Source organism: Giraffa tippelskirchi, chromosome 7 (genome assembly GCF_054371585.1).
Source record: "Giraffa tippelskirchi isolate mGirTip1 chromosome 7, T2T-mGirTip1v1.2.pri, whole genome shotgun sequence".
In the NCBI taxonomy this organism is placed as follows: Eukaryota; Metazoa; Chordata; class Mammalia; order Artiodactyla; family Giraffidae; genus Giraffa; species Giraffa tippelskirchi.
In genome coordinates, this window is record NC_137281.1 from 89,834,717 (window position 1) to 89,854,659 (window position 19,943).

At 38.6% G+C, this 19,943-nt stretch overlaps 1 protein-coding gene across 1 annotated transcript in view; it reads right to left on the minus strand.

Annotated features, from left to right (window-relative positions):
* The window catches only part of RPGRIP1 (RPGR interacting protein 1), a 179,037-nt gene that overhangs the window by 152,028 nt on the left and 7,066 nt on the right, over window positions 1-19,943 (minus strand). The window contains exon 2 of the mRNA XM_081506750.1: window positions 19,728-19,824. The gene's annotated coding sequence lies outside the window, so the exon portion shown is untranslated. The remainder of the gene's footprint in view (window positions 1-19,727; window positions 19,825-19,943) is intronic.

The following is a 19,943-nucleotide window of genomic DNA, read 5'->3' on the forward strand; positions in this document are numbered from 1 at the left end:
CCTTAGGGCAATGGTTCTCAAACTTTTTGGTTTCAGGATCCCAAACAGCTTAACCTTAGAAAATCCCAGGTATATACCCTACTATGTATAAAATAGATGAGAACCTACTGTTTAGCACAGGGAACTCTACTCAATGCTCTGTGGTGACCTAAATGGGAAGGAAATCTTCAGAAGAGTGGATAATGTATAACTAATTCACTTTGCTGCACAGTAGAAACCTAACACAACATTGTAAAGCAACTATATGCCAATAAAAGTTCATAAAAAGAAAACCCCAGAAAACACAAGACTATAACAAACCCATTGTCTATTAGCCATTAAAGTGATGATGTCATTATACTTCCTGTAGCCTCTGGAAATTTCCTCTGTGTACTCGTAAACACATGAGAATGAAAAAAGAAAAAAAAAATCTTAGTATTATTTTGAAAATAGTTTTGACACCCTGGACTTCCCGAAAGGACTACCCTTTGGGAATCACAGCTGGAGGGAATGTTTTGCCCATAGAGGCAGTGTTACTGGGGTTAAGTGCATGTACTCTAGAGCAAGGACTCCTGGATGAGTCAACTCTTTGCTGACTAGGTGCTGTGTGACATTAACTTTCCTGGGCTTTATTTTCCTTAACTATAAAACAAGGATATTAGTGCCTGCTTTTTAGGGATGTTGTAAGGATTAGTTGAATCAAGACACTACAAGTGCTTAAGACAGGGTGAAGCACAGAGTAAGCATGACAAAGGTACATGTAAATACTATTATTAGAAATGAAGATATCATTATCATTATTATTATAAATGCTACATGACTGCACATATCTGTTATTTTCTCTGGTCCCTTCTGAAGGTTTTTTCATGAACACAAACCACGTTTACAGCCCATACATCCTTACAACCTAGTTGGCAGCTGTAGTCAGAGATAACAGATTTGGAAAATAGTTTTCTAATTTTTTCCCTGAGTTCTTTTTTAATTCCCTAGCACTATTTGTTACAGTAGATTGCAAAAGGAATTTCTAGTCTGTACCTCTTAATATGATTCTGTTGCATTTTTATTCCCTTTTCTTTGCTTGCCTTAACCTTTTTGAAAGGTACTTCTCCCCTACAATAACATCTTTGACTCAGTTAGCTATGAAAGAGATTTTTTTCTTTCTAAGTACAGGTTTACTTGTTTGTCTGAATGTTCTCTTCCATCATCATTTTAGTAGTTTCCAGATTCCTTGGTGCTATTTACCTTTAAAACCCTATCAATTTTTCCCCAGCTAAAGGTTTCATTTAACAACTAAAAAGAGTTTTTGGCTCAATATAAGAAAAACTTTTTTTCCCCACTTCAAGTTCATTTAACTTTCACTTTTCAGTTGATTGGGAAATGGCATACTTTTTAAAATTTTATTTTTTAAATTGAGGCAACATTGATTTGTGACATATTAGTTTCATGTGTACAACATTATAATTTCGCTTTTAAATACACAATAGTGTGCTTTCCACCAAAAGTCTAGCCTCCAACCATCACTATACAGTTGATCGTCTTTACTTATTTCACCTTCCCTCTCAACCTCCTTCCTGTCTAGAACCAGTCTGTTCTCCGTGTCTATGTGTTTTGTTTGTTCATTTATTTATTTATATTTTACATTCCACATGAGTGAAATCATATGATATTTGTCTTTCTCCATCTGTCTTATTTCACTTGGCATAATACCCTCAAGATCCATCCAGGTTGTCACAAATGGCAAGATTTCACCTTTTTATGGCTGAATGGTGTATATATATATGGATTATATACTGTATATATACATGTATATATGTCTATATATGTGTGTGTGTCACATCTTGATCCATTCATCCACTGATAAGATCATAGGTTGTTTCCATATCTTGGTTATTGTAAATAATGTTGCAATGAACATAGAGTTGTGTATATCTTTTCAAATTAGTGTTTTTGTTTTCTTTGGATACTCAAGAGTGGAATACCTGAATTGTATAGTAGATCTATTCTTAATTTTTTGAGGAATCTCCATTATGGGTACACAAATTTACAATCCCACCAACAGTGTATAAGTATTCCCTTTTCTCTACATCCTCGCCAACGTTTGCTATTTATTGTATTTTTGATAACAGCCATTCTAATAAGTGTGAGATGATAACTTACTGTTGTTTTGATTTGTATTTCCCTAGTAATTAGTGGTGTTGACCATATTTTCATTCGTCTGTTGGCCATCTCCATGTCTTCTTTGGGAAAATGTCTATTCATAGCCTCTGCCCATTTTTCAATTGCATTTTTTTTTGTTTTTGTTGAGTTGTATGTGTTCTTTATATATTTTGAATGTTAACCCCTAATTGGATATATGGTTTGCAAGTGTCTTCTCTATTCAATAGATTTGTCTTTGTTTTGTTGGTGGTTTCCTTTGCTGGGCAAAAGCTTTTAGTTTGATGTAGTCCCATTTATTTATCTATTTATTTTTTGGTCACGCCATGTTGCTTGTGGGATCTTAATGCCCTGACCAGAGACTGAAATCAAATCTTCCACAATGAAAGCATGGAGTCCTAACCACTAGACCACCAAGGAATTCCCACCCATTTGTGCCGGGAGCCAGCCCACGAGATCCCACCCATGACAGAGTCATGGGAAAGAGGAATGATTGAGCACGGCTTCTCAGGCCTCAGGGATTCTCGGAAGGCTGCCTCAGTGCTCACCTTAAAGATATCTGTCTTTCTGATGTTTACTATAAAAAACCTCTTCTTATTTTCTATGACTTAAGCAAAAGGCCTTTCCCAATTTCCTTCTAAAATAGATCATTCTGAAACCTCAAATCAACAAGGCCCCTGAACGGTAGCACCCTAAATAAAATTATCTGGGATATAGAGTATGCTGATCTAAATTCCTTTTGCTAACATATTGGTTTGTTTGATAAATGTACCTGTGCCTTTGGAGCTAATGTGCATGACTGTTCCTTAATAATAAAACAGCATTGAGAGCCTCCACACAAAAGGCCCCTGTGGGCACAAAACCCTTCGCAGGAAAAAGGGCTTGTTGGGAAATACAGGAAATGTTGCTTTGTGAAACTGTTGCTTAGTCTATATTTACTCGCTATGTTTTTACTCTTAACGTATTTAGCCTATATAATAAAAGCATAATAGTTGAAGATTTATATAAATAGAAGTTTAGCTGTAATACAAATAGTGAGACAATTGTTGATTTAACTGAAGATTCTTCCTTAGAGCTGACCTTCAGCTTGCTCTTCTCTGACTTTATGGGACCACATTCTTTTCTGTTAAGCTCAAGGCGTAGAGTAAATTACCGAAAACAGGTTTTACCTTGAAACTTTCTATTGACGAATTCTTTCCTGCTGTGCCTGATACAAAAGTGTTCTGACTGATCAACCCTTATCAATAGGAAAGTCACAAGATGTTAGCAGGCCCCCAGGCCAGAAGATGATGTAAACAAAATGAACTAAGATATGCAAACGATGTCGGTAAAGGTCAACACTGTTGACCCATTAAGCTGATTTGATATGACTCTATACATTTGTTTCTATATACCACAAAAAATATAAAAGCTGTCTTAAAAATAATAAAGGCAGGAGACACTTGGGAGACACTTGGAAACACCGAGACTCGCTGTGTCTTCTCATTCACATCGCCGACGCCGTCCATCCTGAGGGAACCCCTGGACCAGCTGGAGCAGGACTCCGGCACATTTGTTTGTTTTTAAGGTTATTTCCCTTGCCTGAGAAAACATATGCAAAAAGATATTACTAAGAGCAATGTTAAAGATCCTATTGCCTATGTTTTCTTCCAGGAATTTTATGATATCAGGTCTTCCAGTTTTTCTTTTTTTTTTTTAATCCATTTTGAGTTCATTTTGTGTATGGTGTAAGATGGTGGTCTAGCTTCATTCTTTTTTATGTGACTGTGCAGTTTTCTCAACACCATTTATTGAAGAGATTTGCTGTTCTCCATTGTATGGTCTTGACTCATTTGTCACAAATTGAAATAATAAATTAGTTATCCATAAATGTGTGGGTTTGTTTCTGGGCTCTCAATTCTATTCCGTTGATCTGTATGTCTGATTTTCTGCCAATAGCATGCTGTTTTGATTACTCTAGCATTGTAGTATAATTTGGAATCAGGGAGTATGATACCTCCAGCTTTGTTCTTTTTTACTCAATATTGCCTTGGCTTTTTGAGTTTTTTGGTCGTTCCATACAAATTTTAGATTTTTCTTCTCTATTTCTGTGAAAAATTTCATTGGGAATTTGAAAGGGATTACATTGAATCTGTAGATAACTTTAGGTAATATGAATATTTACACAATGTTAGTTCTTCAATTCATAAGTACAAAATACCTTTCCATTTCTTTGTGTCTTTTGCAATTTCTTTCAACAATGTCCTATAGTTTTCCATGTATGGGGTTTTCACCTCCTTTGTTTAATTTATTCCTGGGTATATTGTTCTTTTCATTGCAATTGTAAACATGATTGCTTTCTTAATTTCTTTCTGATAGTTTATTGTTAGTATATAGAAATGGAACTGATTTTTGTATGTTGATTTTATACGCTGCAACTTTCCTGTATTCATTTATTGTTTATAATAGTTTTTAGTGGAACCTTTAGGGTTTTCTATACATAAGATCTTGTCATCTGCAAATAGTGACAGTTTTATTTCTTGATTTGCAGTTTGGATGTTTTTTATTTCTGTTTCTTGTATAACTTCTCTGACTAGGACTTCCAACGCTATGTTGAATAAAAATGGTGAGAGTGGGCATCCCTGTCTTGTTCCTGATCTTAGGAAGATAGTTTTCAGTTTTTTACCCCGAGTATGATATTATTTGCTGGCTTGTGATAAATGGCCTTTATCATGTTGAAGTTTGTTCCCTCTGTATCCACTTTATTGAGAGTTTTTATCATAAGTGGATGTTCAGTTCAGTTCCGTCACTCAGTCATGTCTGACTCTTTGCAACCCCATGGACTGCAGCATGCCAGGCTTCCCTGTCCATCACCAACTCCCGGAGCCTACTCAAACTCATGTCCATCACGTCAGTGATGCCATCCAACCATCTCATCCTCTGTTGTCCCCTTCTCCTCCCGCCTTCAATCTTTCCCAGCATCAGGATCTTTTCCAGTGAGTCAGTTCTTTGCATCAGGTGGCCAAATTATTGGAGTTTCAGCTTCAGCATCAGTCCTTCCAATGAATATTCAGGACTGATTTCCTTTAGGATGGACTGGTTGGATCTCCTTGCAGTCCAAGGGACTCTCAAGAGTCTTCTCCAACACCACAGTTCAAAAGCATCAATTCTTCACTGCTCAGCTTTCTTTATGGTCCATCTCTCACATCCATACATGACTACTGGAAAAACCATGGCTTTGACTATATGCACCTTTGTTGGTAAAATAATGTCCCTGCTTTTTAATATGCTGTCTAGGTTGGTCATAGCTTTTCTTCCAAGGAGCAAGCATCTTTTAATTTCATGACTGCAGTCACCATTTGCAGTGATTTTGGAGCCCCTCAAAATAAAGGCTTTCACTGTTTCCATTGTTTCCCCATCTGTTTGCCATGAAGTGATGGGACTGGATCCCATGATCTTAGTTTTCTGAATGTTGAGTTTTAAGTCAACTTTTTCACTCTCCTCTTTCACTTTCATCAAGAGGCTCTTTAGTTCTTCTTCACTTTCTGCCATAAGGGTGGTGTCACCTGCATATCTGAGGTTATTGATATTTCTCCCAGCAATCTTGATTCCAGATTGTGCTTCATCCAGCCCAGCATTTCACATGATATACTCTGCATAAGTTAAATAAGCAGGGTGACAATATACAGTCTTGATGTACTCCTTTCCTGATTTGGGACCAGTGTGTTGTTCCATGTCCAGTTCTAATTGTTGCTTCTTGACCTGCATACAGATTTGTCAGGAGGCAGGTCAGGTGGTCTGGTATTCCCATCTCTTTAAGAATTTTCCACAGTTTGTTGTGATCCACACAAAGGCTTTGATGTAATCAATAAAGCAAAAGTAGATGTTTTTCTGGAACTCTCTTGCTTTTTCCATGATCCAGTGGATGTTGGCAATTTGATTTCTGGTTCCTCTGCCTTTTCTAAATCCAGCTTGAACAATGGAAGTTCACAGTTCATGTACTGCTGAAGCCTGGCTTGGAAAATTTTGAGAATTATTTTGCTAGTGTGTGAGATGAGTTCAATTGTGTGGTAGTTTGAAGATTCTTTGGCATTGCATTTCTTTGGGATTGGAATGCAAACTGACCTTTTCCAGTCCTGTGCCCACTGCTGAGTTTTCCAGATTTTCTGGCTATTGAGTGCAGCACTTTCACAGCATCATCTTTTAGGATTTGAAATAGCTCAACTGGAATTCCATCACCTCCACTAGCTTTGTTTATAGTGATGATTCCTAAGGCCCACTTAGGTGAGTGACATTTTAGGAATCAGTGAACTAAAAGGGACTGGGATGAGTGAATTTAACTCAGATGACCATTATATCTACTACTGTGGGCAAGAATCCCTTAGAAGAAATGGAGTGGCCATAATGGTCAACAAAAGAGTCCAAAATGCAGTACTTGGATGCAGTCTCAAAAATGATAGAATGATCTCTGTTCGTTTCCAAGGCAAACCATTGAATATCACAGTAATCCAAGTCTATGCCCCAACCAATAATGCTGAAGAAGCTGAAGTTGAACAGTTCTGTGAAGACCTACAAGACCTTCTAGAACTAACACCCCCAAAAGATGTCCTCTTCATGATAGGGGACTGGAATGCAAAAGTAGGAAGTCAAGCGCTACCGGGAGTAACAGGCAAATTTGGCCTTGGAGTACAAAACAAAGCAGATCAAAGGCTAACAGAGTTTTGCCAAGAGAACGTGCTGGTCATAGCAAACACCCTCTTCCAACAACACAAGAGAAGACTCTACACATGGACATCACCAGATGGTCAATACTGAAATCAGATTGATTATATTCTTTGCAGCCAAAGATGACCAGAAGCTCTATACAGTCAGCAAAAACAAGACTGGGTGCTGACTGTGGCTCAGATCATGAATTCCTTATTGCCAAATTCAGACTTAAATTGAAGAAAGTAGGGAAAACCACTAGACCATTCAGGTATGACCTAAATCAAATCCCTTACAGTGGCAGTGACAAATAGATTCAAGGGATTAGACCTGATAGAGTGCCTGAAGAACTATGGACGGAAGTTTGTGACATTGTACAGGAGGCAGTGATCCAGACCATCCCCAAGAAAAAGAAATGCAAAAAGGCAAAATGGTTGTCTGACGAGGCCATATAAATAGCTGAGAAAAGAAGAGAAGTAAAAGGCAAAGAAGAAAAGGAAAAGTATACCCATTTGAATGCAAAATTCCAAAGAACAGCAAGGAGAAAGAAGAAAGCCTTCCTCAACAATCAATGCAAAGAAATAGGGGAAAACAATAGAATGGGAAAGATTAGCGATCTCTTCAAGAAAATCTGAGATACCAAGGGAACATTTCATGCAAAGATGAGTGCAATAAAGGACAGAAACGGTATGGACCTAACAGAAGCAGAAGATAGTAAGAAGTGGCAAGAATACACAGAAGAACTGTACAAAAAAGATCTTCGTGACCCAGATAAGTGGATGTTGGAACTTGTCAAATGCTTTTTCTACTCTATTGAGATAATCATATGATTTTCATCCTTCATTTACTAATGTGGTGTATCATGCTGATTGACTTGCAGATGTTGAACCATCCTTGCATACCTGGAATATATCTCACTTGATCATGGTGTGCTGTGCTATGCTGTGCTTAGTCACTGTCATGTCCAACTCTTTGTGACTCCATGGACTGCAGTCGGTCAGGCTCCTCTGTCCATGGGGATTCTCCAGGCAAGAATACTGGAGTGGGTTGCCACGCCCTCCTCCAGGGGATTGTCCCAACCCAGGCAACAAAGCCAGGTCTCCTGCACTGCAGACAGATTCTTTACCATCTGAGCCACCAGGGAAGCCCAAGAAGACTGGAGTGGGTAGCCTACCCCTTCTCCAAGGGATCTTCCTAACCCAGGGATTGAACCAAGGTCTCCTGCATTGCTGGAGGAATTTTTACCAGCTGATCCTCCAGGGAAGCATGATCATGGTGTGCAATAACTTAAATGTACTATTGTACTTGATTGGCTAATATTTTGTTGAGGATTTTTGCATCTTTATTCATCAGTGATATTGACCTGTAATTTCCTTTTTTTGTGGTGCTCTTGTCTGGTTTTGGTATTGGCATAATCGTTTTGTAAAATGAGTTAGGAAGCATTGCCTCCTCTTCAATTTTTTTGGAATAGTTTGAGGATTGGTATTAAATATCCTTTGAATGTTTGATAGAATTCACCAGAGAAGCCATCTTGTCTTGGACTTTTGTTTTTTGGGAGGTTTTTATTACTGTTTCAATCTCATTACTAGAGGTCAGTCTATTCAGATTTTCTATTTCTTGATGATTCAGTCTTGGTTGTATGATTTTATGACTCAAAGAATTTACCTATTTTTTAGGTTGTCCAATTTGTTGTTGTATAGCTGTTCATAGGAGAAGGCAATGGCACCCCACTCCAGTACTCTTGCCTGGAAAATCCCATGGACAGAGGAGCCTGGTAGGCTGCAGCCCATGGGGTTGCTGGGAGTCGAACACGACTGAGCGACTTCACTTTCACTTTTCCCTTTCATGCACTGGAGAAGGAAATGGCAACCCACTCCAGTATTCTTGCCTGGAGAATCCCAGGGACGGCGGAGCCTGGTGGGCTGCCGTCTATGGGGTCGCACAGAGTCGGACACGACTGAAGCGACTTAGCAGCAGCAGCAGCAGCAGCAGCAGCAGCTGTTCATAGTGAAAGGTTGTTGCTGAACCACGAAAAGACGCCAGGATTCTTGGCCTCTGGAGGAGAAGAATTCAATCCGGGGCCAGAGACGAGGCTTGATCGCTCAGAGCTTTTACATAATAAAGTTTTATTAACGTATAAAGGAGATAGAGAAAGCTTCTGACATAGGCATCAGAAGGGGGCAGAAAGAGTACCCCCCTGCTAGTCTTCAGCTGGATGTTATATAGTCACCAGCAGTCTGTTAATGAAAGAAAGGAATGCCTTAAAACTCAGAATGGCACCAGGCACCTCATCCATAAGATGCATTTTGGGATAATCTTGGTACCAGAGGAGTCATCCCAGGCCATAAAAGGATTGACTTGAATCTTGTAGAAGGGCAGATTACCATACAAATAGTTTCGTTTACATAGATTAGGGGAACAATATACTGGCTTGTCAAGTCGGTTCTGAGCCATTAGGCAAACCGACTTGAAGACAGAGTTTGAGGTAAATGCATAGTACATTAACATAGCTTAAGACAAACATTTCCATAAGAAAAATGCATTGGTTAACTCAAGGTTTGAGAATAGTTAACTTCAGTTGAAACCAGGTGTCATTATGGCAACACAGTATTTTAAGAGAAACCTCTTTTAAATTTATAAAGAGAAGGGAAAAAATATCGCTAGTTTGTTTCCTCCTGCCGCTTAAGAAAGAGATAAAATGTCTGACACTTGCAGCCCATTTCCTCCGTTTGGAGACCCCTGGCCTTCCTGCCTGTTACCCTCTCAATAGCATTCTCTTATAATCCTTTGTATTTCTGTCATTTCTGTTATAATTCCTCTTCTTTCATTTCTGATTTTGTCTTTATTTTTTATCTTTTCGAAGAACCAACTCTTAGCTTCATTGATCTTTTCTGATATCTTTTTAGTCTCTATTTCATTTAATTCCACTCTGATTTTTATTATTTCCTTCTTTGGGCTTCATTTGTTCTTTTCTAGTTCCTTTAAATATCAGGTTAAGTTGTTTATTTGAGATTTTTCTTGTTTCTTGCGGTAGGCTTATGTTGCTATAAACTTTCCTTCTACTACTGCTTTTGCTGCATCCCATAGATTTGGTATGTCATTATTTTTGTCTTCAGGTATTTTTTATATTTCTCCTTTGATTTCTTCATTGATTTAATAGTTTTTCAGTAACATGTTGTTCAGTCTCCACATATTTTTCCCAGGTTTTTTCTTGTAACTGATTTCTAGTTTCACATTGTTATGTGTATGGAAAAGATGTTTGATGTGATTTCAGTTTCCTTAAATTTACTGAAAGCTGTTTCGTGTCCCAGCATCTAGTCTATATCTTTGAAAATATTCTATGTGCACTTGAGAAGAATGTATATTCTATTGCTTTTGAATGGGGTCTTCTGCATGAATCTATTAAGTCCACCTGATTTAAGACTGATATTTTCTCATTGAATTTCTGTCTGGATCATCTATCCATTGATGTAGTGGGATGTTAAAGTTCCCAACTATTATTGTGCTGCTGTCAATTTCTCTTTATAGGTCTATTAATAATTGATTCATATATATTAATTCCATCTATATTAATAAATGTTATATCTTCTTGAAAGATTGTCCCCTTTGTCATTAGGTACATCTTTGTCTCTTGTTACCTTATTTTCTTAAATCTATTTTATCTGAAATGATTAGTGGTTGTACCTGCTTTATTTTGGCTGCCATTTGATTGGCGTATCATCTTCCATCCCTTCACTTTGGGCCTATGTTGGTCTTTAGAGCTAAGTCTCCCTAAGGCAGCATATAGTTGGGTTTTGTTTTTTAATCCATCCAGCCACTCTGTATCCTTTACTTAGTGAATTCAATCCATTTGCATTTAAGGTGAGTATTGATAGATGAGGACTTAGTCCTGCCATTTAGTCTTCTGTTTTCTAGTTACTCTTTATCTCCATTGTTTCTTTTTCCTTGTGTCTCTGTCTGTTATTTCGGTTTGGTGGTTTTCTACCATGTTCTTCTGTTTCCTCTAGTTCATGTTTTATGTCTCGGCTCCAATTTGTGTGTGTGTGTGTGTGTGGTTACCATGAGGTTTGTATAAAATATCTTATAGATAAAATAGTCCTTTTTAGGACTATAGTTTCTTTTTCTGCTGATAGCATCTTGTCTTCATGTGTTTATATAGGTTTGTCCTTTCCCTCTTCCCTTCCATGTTCTTATTGTCACAAATTATCCTTCTTTATATCATGAGTTCATTACCAAATTGAAGATGCTACAGTTAGTTTAAATACTTTTCTCCCTTTAAACTTTATACTATATTGTTTAACAGTATTCTGATACAGAGTTCTAATTTTTCTGATTCTATTTGTCACCTTACTCAAAGTTTTGTGTACTTTTGCCTTTTTGTTTCAGGTTTAAAAGCTCTTTCAACATTTCTTTTAAATAGATTTAGTGGTGATGAACTCTCTCAGCTTTTGTTGGTCTGGCAAAGCCTTTATTCCTCCTTCATATCTGAATAATAACTTTGCTGGATAGAGTATTATTGGCTGAAAGTTTTTATCTTTCAGTATTTTGAGTATGTCATTTTGCTGTCTTCTGGCCTGTAGAGGTTTTACTGAGAAATATGCTGATAGCTTATTGAGGTACCTTTGTAGGTGACTCTTTTTTCCCTCGATGTTTTTTATATTTTCTTTGTCATTGACTTTTGACAGTTTTAATATAATATGTCATGGAAAAGGTCTTTCTGCACTGATATAATTAGATGTTGTACTAGCTTCATGAATGTATATATCCATTTCCTTCCCCAAGTTTGGAAAATTCTCAGCTATTATTTCTTTAAAAGTTCTTTGCTCTCTCTTCCTCCTTTCTTCTGGGATACCCATTATCTTTATGTTGCCTTTCCTAATGTAGATATTTCTCATAGTTTCTTCATTGAAAACAAAACAAAACTTAGTTTTATTATCTCCTCTTCTACATGAATCATTTCTAGATTTCCATCTTTGAGTCTGTGAATTATTTCTTCTATATGGTCTTCTCTATTTTCAATGCTTTCTAATGCATTCTTCAACTCATTTATTGAGCTCTTCATCTCCACAGTTTCTACTTGGTTCTTTTTTAGAGTTTCATTCTCTTCAGTAAAATATTCCTTCTGTTCATTGATTCTATTCCTGAGCTCACTGAGCTGTCTTCTGTATTTTCTTGTAGCTCATTTAATTTCTTCATGACAGCTATTTTTGAATTCTGTAACAGTTGGATTAAAAATCTTCTGTGATTTTGTTTCATTTCTATGGACTTGTCATTTTCTTTTTTTGATACTGTGTTATCATGTTTTTTATGATGCTTGATGAATAGATCTTCTGCCAGTGCATTTGAAACAGTGAACACTTTTCTTATTTAAGTAGTTTTGTTTACTTTTAACAATTTAACAGACCGGTCACCAGCCTTTCTTTTGTTTATCAGTAGGTGGTGCTATAGCACACGTTTTTGGTTTCCTTTACCAGAGCTGCTGCCCATCCTTGAGAATTAGCACTTTCCATCTTCCATTACTTTTGCCAAAGGTGTCTCTGCTGCCCTTGTCACAGCTGTCTGTGCCTCTGGGGTTCCTGGTGCCTTGCTGCTGCTGGTAACACTGGTGCTGCTGGTGTCACCAGCAGGGGCACTGGGATGGTGGGAACCTTTGTTTTGTCCAAAGCTGTCTGGGTTGCAAGTATTGCCACCACAATGAGAGGAGGGGAAGAGCTGGGGGAGCCAGGGTCAGGGACACCACCATGTCTGGGGTTGTTTGGTTTGCAGTAACTGCTGCAGTAGGCAAGGGCAGGGGAGCACGGAGAGTTGTAGGCGTCACCACAGTTGGAGGGACTGTCTTGGCCCCACCAGTGCTGCTGCCCAGTTTCCTGTGCAGTGGAGATGTGGAAGTTGTGTCTGCTGCCCCTCCTCCTGCTACGCTGTTTGCTAGGCTCAGCTGCTGTGACCAAGGGGCTGGGACCCTGGGTACTGCCTCTGCTGTTTCCCCACCTTCCACCTCCTCTGTGTTCCAATCCACCCACCTTCACATGTACAGATGTATGGATCTCTCTAACATCCTGGTGTGTTGGGTAAGGAGCTTTTCTTGAGTCAGGAATGTTTTACTAGTTGTAAATTGAAGGTGTGAGACAAAGGGAGCTTCTCACACTACACGATGCTTATGTATCCTCCAGGAAAACTTAATAATATTTAAAACCCAGATTATGCAGGTTTTATATATACGTGTATGTGTGTGTGTGTGTGTGTATAAGCTATGGTTTTTCCAGTAGTCATGTACGGATATAAGAGCCGGATAATAAGGAAGGTTGAGTGCTTAAGAATTGATGTTTTTGAACTGTAGGGCTGGAGAAGACTCTCGAGAGTCCCTTGGACTACAAGATCAAACCAGCCAATCCTAAAGGAAATCAACCCTGAATATTCCTTGGGAGGACTGATGCTGAAGCTGAAGCTCCAATACTTTGGCCATTTGATGTGAAGAGCTGACTCATTGGAAAAGACCTTGATGCTGGGAAAGATTGAGGGCAGGAGGGGAAGGGGGTGACAGAGGATGAGATGGTTGGATGGCATCACCAACTCAAGGGACATAAGTTTGAGCAATCTCAGGGAGATAGTGAAGGACAGAGGAGCCTGGCAGGCTCCATGGAGTTGCAAACAGTTAGACAAGACTGAGAGAGACTGATCAGAAACTGTTTAGGGATCAGACCTGCATCCCCTGAACTGGAAGGCAATTCTTAACCACTGGACCACCAGGGGAGTCCCTATCCTTCTACACATTTTTTTCCTATGCATATACTTCAGAAAAACAAAACCAACTATACCTACTGTTTTGTAATGTGCTTTTTTTATTGTGGTAAAATTCACATAACATACATTTCACTATTTTAAAGCATATAATTCAGTGGCATTTAATACATTCACAGTGTTCTACAATCATTACCACTATCTAGTTCCAGAACACTTTCAGCATCACAAAAGGAAACCCCATAGCCATTATGCAGTCTTGTCCCATTCTTTCTTCTTAGCCCATGGCAACCATTAATACGCCTTTTGTTTCCGTGGATTTGCCTATTCTAGATATTTCAGATAAATGGAATCACACAATATGTGGCCTTTTGTGTCTGGCTTCTTTCACTTAGCACAGTATTTGCAGGGTTCATCCATGTTGTAGCATAGTAGAATAAGAAGTGTTCCATTATATGGATATACCACATATTATTTATTCATTTATCAGTTGATGGTCATTTGAGTTGTTACCATCTTTTCTCTATGAATACTTATATCTAAATCTTTGTTTGAACACCTGTTTAGTAAATGCATAAGAGCAGAATTGCTGGCTTATATAGTAATTCTATGTCTCACCTATTGAGGAAATGCCAACTTATTTTCCAAAGCACCATTTATGCTCCTACTAGCAATACATGAGAGTTCCAATTTCTCCACTTCCTTGCCAACACTTGTTATTTTCCATTTGTTGCTGTTGTTCTTATAGCTCTCTTAGTAGGTGTGAAGCAGTAGAGGAGTATCTCATTGCGGTTTTGAATTGTATTTCCCTAATGAGTAATGATGCTTGACATCATTTTCATGTGATTATTGGCCATTTGCAAATTTTTTGGAGAAAAATGGCAAAAGACTTTTTTATTCAAGTCTTTTGCCATTTTTTAATTGGATGCAATGATGAAAAATATTTTTTACTTAGGAATATACTGTGGGCATCTTTTACTCTTTTTATACCAGTATAATATAGTATAACATTTCAATCTTTAGGTTTATTATACTTTAAAAATCAACTAGGACTTCCCTGGCAGTCTTATGGTTAGGACTCTGTGCTTCCACTGCAGGGGGCATGGGTGTGGAGTAAAATTTTAAAATAATAATAATAAAATAAAAATCAATAACCGTATTGTTTCCCTGGTGACTCAGATGGTAAAGAGTCTGCTTACAATGTTGCAGACCAGGGTTCAATCCCTGGGTTGGGAAGATCCCCTGGAGAAGGAAACGACAACCCACTCCAGCACTCTTACCTGGGGAATCCCATGGATGGAGGAGCCGGGCGGGCTACAGTCTACAGGGTTGAAAAGAGTCGGACACAACTGAGGGACTAACACACACACCGAATTGTTAGATATTTAAAACTGCTTGCACTTTTAAAATTAATGATGTACTGAACATTTCAGTAGGTAACTCCTTATATATGTCCAAAAGTATTCCTGTAAAAAATTCCTAGATGCGGAATTGCTGGGTCAAGGGTAGGAAATTTTTTTTTGGCAAAGCCGTGCAGCATGCAGGATTTTAGCTTCTTGACCAGGGATCAAACCTGTGCTTCCTGCAGTAAAAGTGCAGAGCCCTAACCACTGGACCACAAGAGAATTCCCAAGAGTTCAGTTCAGTTCAGTTGCTCAGTCGTGTCCGACTCTCTGCGACCCCATGAATTGCAGCACGCCAGGCCTCTCTGTCCATCACCAACTCCCGGAGTCTACCCAAACCCATGTTCATCGAGTCGGTGATGCCATCCAACCATCTCATCCTCTGTCTTCCCCTTCTCCTCCCGCCCCCAATCCTACCCAGCATTAGGGTCTTTTCCAATGAGTCAACCCTTCGCATGAGGTGGCCAAAGTATTGGAGCTTCAGCTTCAACATCAGACCTTCCAATGAACACCCAGGATTGATCTCTTTTAGGATGGATTGATTGGATCTCCTCGCAGTCCAAGGGACTCTCAAGAGTCTTCTCCAACACCACAGTTCAAAAGCATCAATTCTGCAGCGCTCAGCTTTCTTCACCGTCCAACTCTCACATCCATACATGACCACTGGAAAAACCATAGCCTTGACTAGATGGACTTTTGTTGGCAAAGTAATGTCTCTGCTTTTAAACATGCTATCTAGGTTGGCCATAACCTTCCTTCCAAGGAGTAAGCGTCTTTTAATTTCATGGCTGCAGTCACCATCAGCAGTGATTCTGGAGCCCAAAAAAGTAAAGTCTGACACTGTTTCCACTGTTTCCCCATCTATTTCCCATGGAGTGATGGGACCAGATGCCATGATCTTAGTTTTCTGAACGTTGAGCTTTAAGCCAACTTTTTCACTCTCCTCCTTCACCTTCATCAAGAGGCTCTTTAGCTCTTCTTCACTATCTGCCATAAGGGTGGTGTCATCCGCATATCTGAGGTTATTGATATTTCTCCCAGCAATCTTGATTCCAGCTTGTGTTTCTTCCAGCCCAGCATTTCTCATGATGTACTCTGCATATAAGTTAAATAAGCAGGGTGACAATATACAGCCTTGACGTACTCCTTTTCCTATTTGGAACCAGTCTGTTGTTCCATGTCCAGTTCTAACTGTTGCTTCCTGACCTGCATACAGGTTTCTCAAGAGACAGGTCAGATGGTCTGGTATTCCCATCTCTTTCAGAATTTTCCACAGTTTCTTGTGATCCACACAGTCAAAGGCTTTGGCATAGTCAATAAAGCAGAAATAGATGTTTTTCTGGAACTCTCTTGCTTTTTCGATGATCCAGCGGATATTGGCAATTTGATCTCTGGTTCCTCTGCCTTTTCTAAAACCAGCTTGAACATCTGGAAGTTCACGGTTCACGTATTGCTGAAGCCTGGCTTGGAGAATTTTGAGCATTACTTTACTAGCATGTGAGATGAGTGCAATTGTGCGGTAGTTTGAGCATTCTTTGGCTCAAATCCCCATGAAAAAGAAAATCCCCATGGAAAAGAAATGCAAAAAAGCAAAATGGCTGTCTGAGGAGGCCTTACAGATAGCTGGGAAGAGAAGAGAAGCGAAAAGCAAAGGAGAAAAGGAAAGATATTCTCATCTGAATGCAGAGTTCCAAAGAATAGCAAGGAGAGATAAGAAAGCCTTCCTCAGCGATCAGTGCAAACAAATAGAGGAAAACAACAGATTGGGAAAGACTAGAGACCTCTTCAAGAAAATTAGAGATACCAAAGGAACATTTCATGCAAAGATAGGCTCGATAAAGGACAGAAATGATATGGACCTAACAGAAGCAGAAGATATTAAGAAGAGGTGGCAAGAATACACAGAAGAACTGTACAAAAAAGATCTTCACGACCCAGATAATCACGATGGTGTGATCACTCACCTAGAGCCAGACATCCTGGAATGTGAAGTCAAGTGGGCCTTAGAAAGCATCACTACGAACAAAGCTAGTGGAAGTGATGGAATTCCAGTTGAGCTATTTCAAATCCTCAAAGGTGATGCTGTGAAAGTGCTGCACTCGATATGCCAGCAAATTTGGAAAACTCAGCAGTGGCCACAGGACTGGAAAAGGTCAGTTTTCATTCCAATCCCAAAGAAAGGCAATTCCCAAGAGTAGGCAATTTTTAATCTGTATGTACAAGATGTTAAGTTGCTTTCCATTACAGTTCACCAATTTACAGTCCTATCAGAGGAATAAGAAAATGCCTATTTCCTTGCACACTCATCAGTGATGGGTTTCATGCATTTAAAAGTAACAACATGATTGACACAAAATAGCATCTTATTGTTTTAAATTGCATTTATTTAGGGACTTCCCTGGAAGTCCAGTGGTTAAGATTCTTCGCTTCCATTGCAGGGGGCACAGGTTCCATTCCTGGTTGGGGAAATAAGATCTCACATGCTGAGCAGTGCAGCCAAAAAATAGATAAATAAATAAATTGAATTTATTTAACTACTATGATTACAAATCATCTTTCACAGATTTATTGGCCATTTAAGTTTCTTTACTGTATTTCTTTATTTGGTAAATTGGTTGTTTTGTCTTTACCAATTTCTCTGTAAGAAAAGATTCAGGGGCTTCCCTGATGGCCCAGTGGCTAAGACTCCATGCTCACAATGCAGGGGGCCAGGGTTTGAACCCTGGTGAGGGATCTAGATCCCACATGTCACAACTAAGACCCAGAGCAGCCAAATAATAAATAAAAAGAAAAGATTCAGTACTGATACTAATCATCTTTTAGTTTTATGTTATTCTGTCATCCTTTAACTTTACATTTGAACTTCACCTTTATTTATTGTAATTTTTTTGATAGAAAGCTTAAAATTTTTAATGTAAAATCAATCTTTTTCCTTTCAGTTTCTACTTTGTTGTTCAGTCGCGCAGTAGTGTCCAACTCTTAATGACCCCATGGGCAGCAATACGCCCTCTAGGAGTTTGCTCAGACTCATGTCCATTGAGTTGGTGATGCCATCCAACCATCTCATCCTCTGTTGTCCCTTTCTCATCCTGCCTTCAATCTTGCCCAGTATCAGGGTCTTTTCCAATGAGTCAGCTCTTTGCATCAGGTGGCCAAAGTATTGGAGCTTCAACTTAAGCATCAGTCCTTACAGCGAATATTCAGGGTTGATTTCCTTTAGGATTGACTGGTTTGATTTCCTTGCTGTTCAAAAGACTCTCAGGAGTCTTCTCTAACACCACAATTTGAAGGCATCAATTCTTCAGCACTCAGCCTGTTTTATTGTCCAGCTCTCATATGTGTACATGACTACTGGAAAAACCACAGCTTTGATTATACAGACCTTTGTAGGCAAAGTAATATCCCTAGTTTTTAATACACTGTCTAGGTTTGTCATTGCTTTTCTTCCAAGGAGCAAACGTCTTGTAATTTCATGGCAGCAGTCACCATCTGCAGTGATTTTGGAGCCCCCCAAAATAAAGTCTCTCACTGTTTCCATTGTTTCCCCATCTATTTGCCATGAAGTGATGGGACCAGGTGTTATGATCTTAGTTTTTTAAATGTTGAGTTTTAAGCCAGCTTTTTCACTCTCCTCTTTCACCTTCATCAAGAAGCCCTTTAGTTCCTTTTCTGTCATAAGGGTGGTATCATCTGCATATCTGAGGTTATGGATATTTCTCCCCACAATCTTGATTCCAGCTGTGCTTCATCCAGCCCGGCATTTTGTATAATGTACTCTGCATATAAGTTAAATAAGCAGGGTGACAATATACAGCCTTGACACACTCATTTTCCAATTTTGAACCAGTCCATTGTTCCATGTCTGGTTTTAACTGTTGCTTCTTGACCTGCATACAGGTTTTTCAGAAGGCAGGTAAGGTGGTCTGGTATTCCTATCTCTTTAAGAATTTTCCACAGTTTGTTCTGATCCACACAGTCAAAGGCTTTGGCGCGTAGCCAATGAAGTGGAAGTAGATGTTTTTCTGGAATTCTCTAGTATTTTCTATGATCCAAAGGATGTTGGCAATTTGATCTTAGGTTCCTCTGCTTTTTCTGTATACAGGTTGTACATCTGGAAGTTCTTGGTTCACATATTGTTGAAGCCTAGTTTGAGGGATTTTGAGCATTATTTTGCTAGCATGTGAAATGAGTGCAGTTGTGTGGTAGTTTGAACATTCTTTGGCATTACCCTTCTTTAGGATTGGAACGAAAATTGACCTTTTCCAATCCTGTGGCCACTGCTGAGTTTTCCAAATTTGCTGGCATATTGAGTGCAGCACTATAACAGCATCATCTTTTAGGATTTGAAATAGGTCTGCTGGAATGCCATCACCTCCACTAGCTTTGTTTGCAGTTTCTGCTATTAATGTTATATCTAAAAGCTCTCATATGACCTAGGTTATATAAATAATTACCTATATTTCTTCTCATATTTTTATGATTTTGATTTTTTCCGTTTATGTCTAGAATTTATTTTGGTGTATGGTATATGATAGAAGTGTAACTTAGTACAGTTATGCAGTTATTCCAATATCATAAACTGATTTTAGTTCATGATTAACTAACTGATAAGAAATAGTACTACTAAAATTTGTTAAATCTTATATTACTTGAGCTCTTCTTTTGACTCTATTCTATTCATCTATCTATCTATTCTGATGTCAATACCATAGTGTTTTAATTTTTCATCTTATACATTAATAGCTGATAGACCAAGTCTCACCTTATTACCTTTGTTAGAAATCCTTTCTCTCTTCTTTTTCTTCTTTCCTGCCTTCTCGTTCTTTCATTATCACTTGTTTATTCTTCCAGATGCACTTCAGAATAACTACTGAAAACAAAACAAGACAAAAAACTTGAAGTAGCAGCTGCATAAATTGAGAACTGCCAATAGTAGTATTAATATTATGGGGTTGCCTTTAGGATCTAGCTGCAGTTTGAGATCAC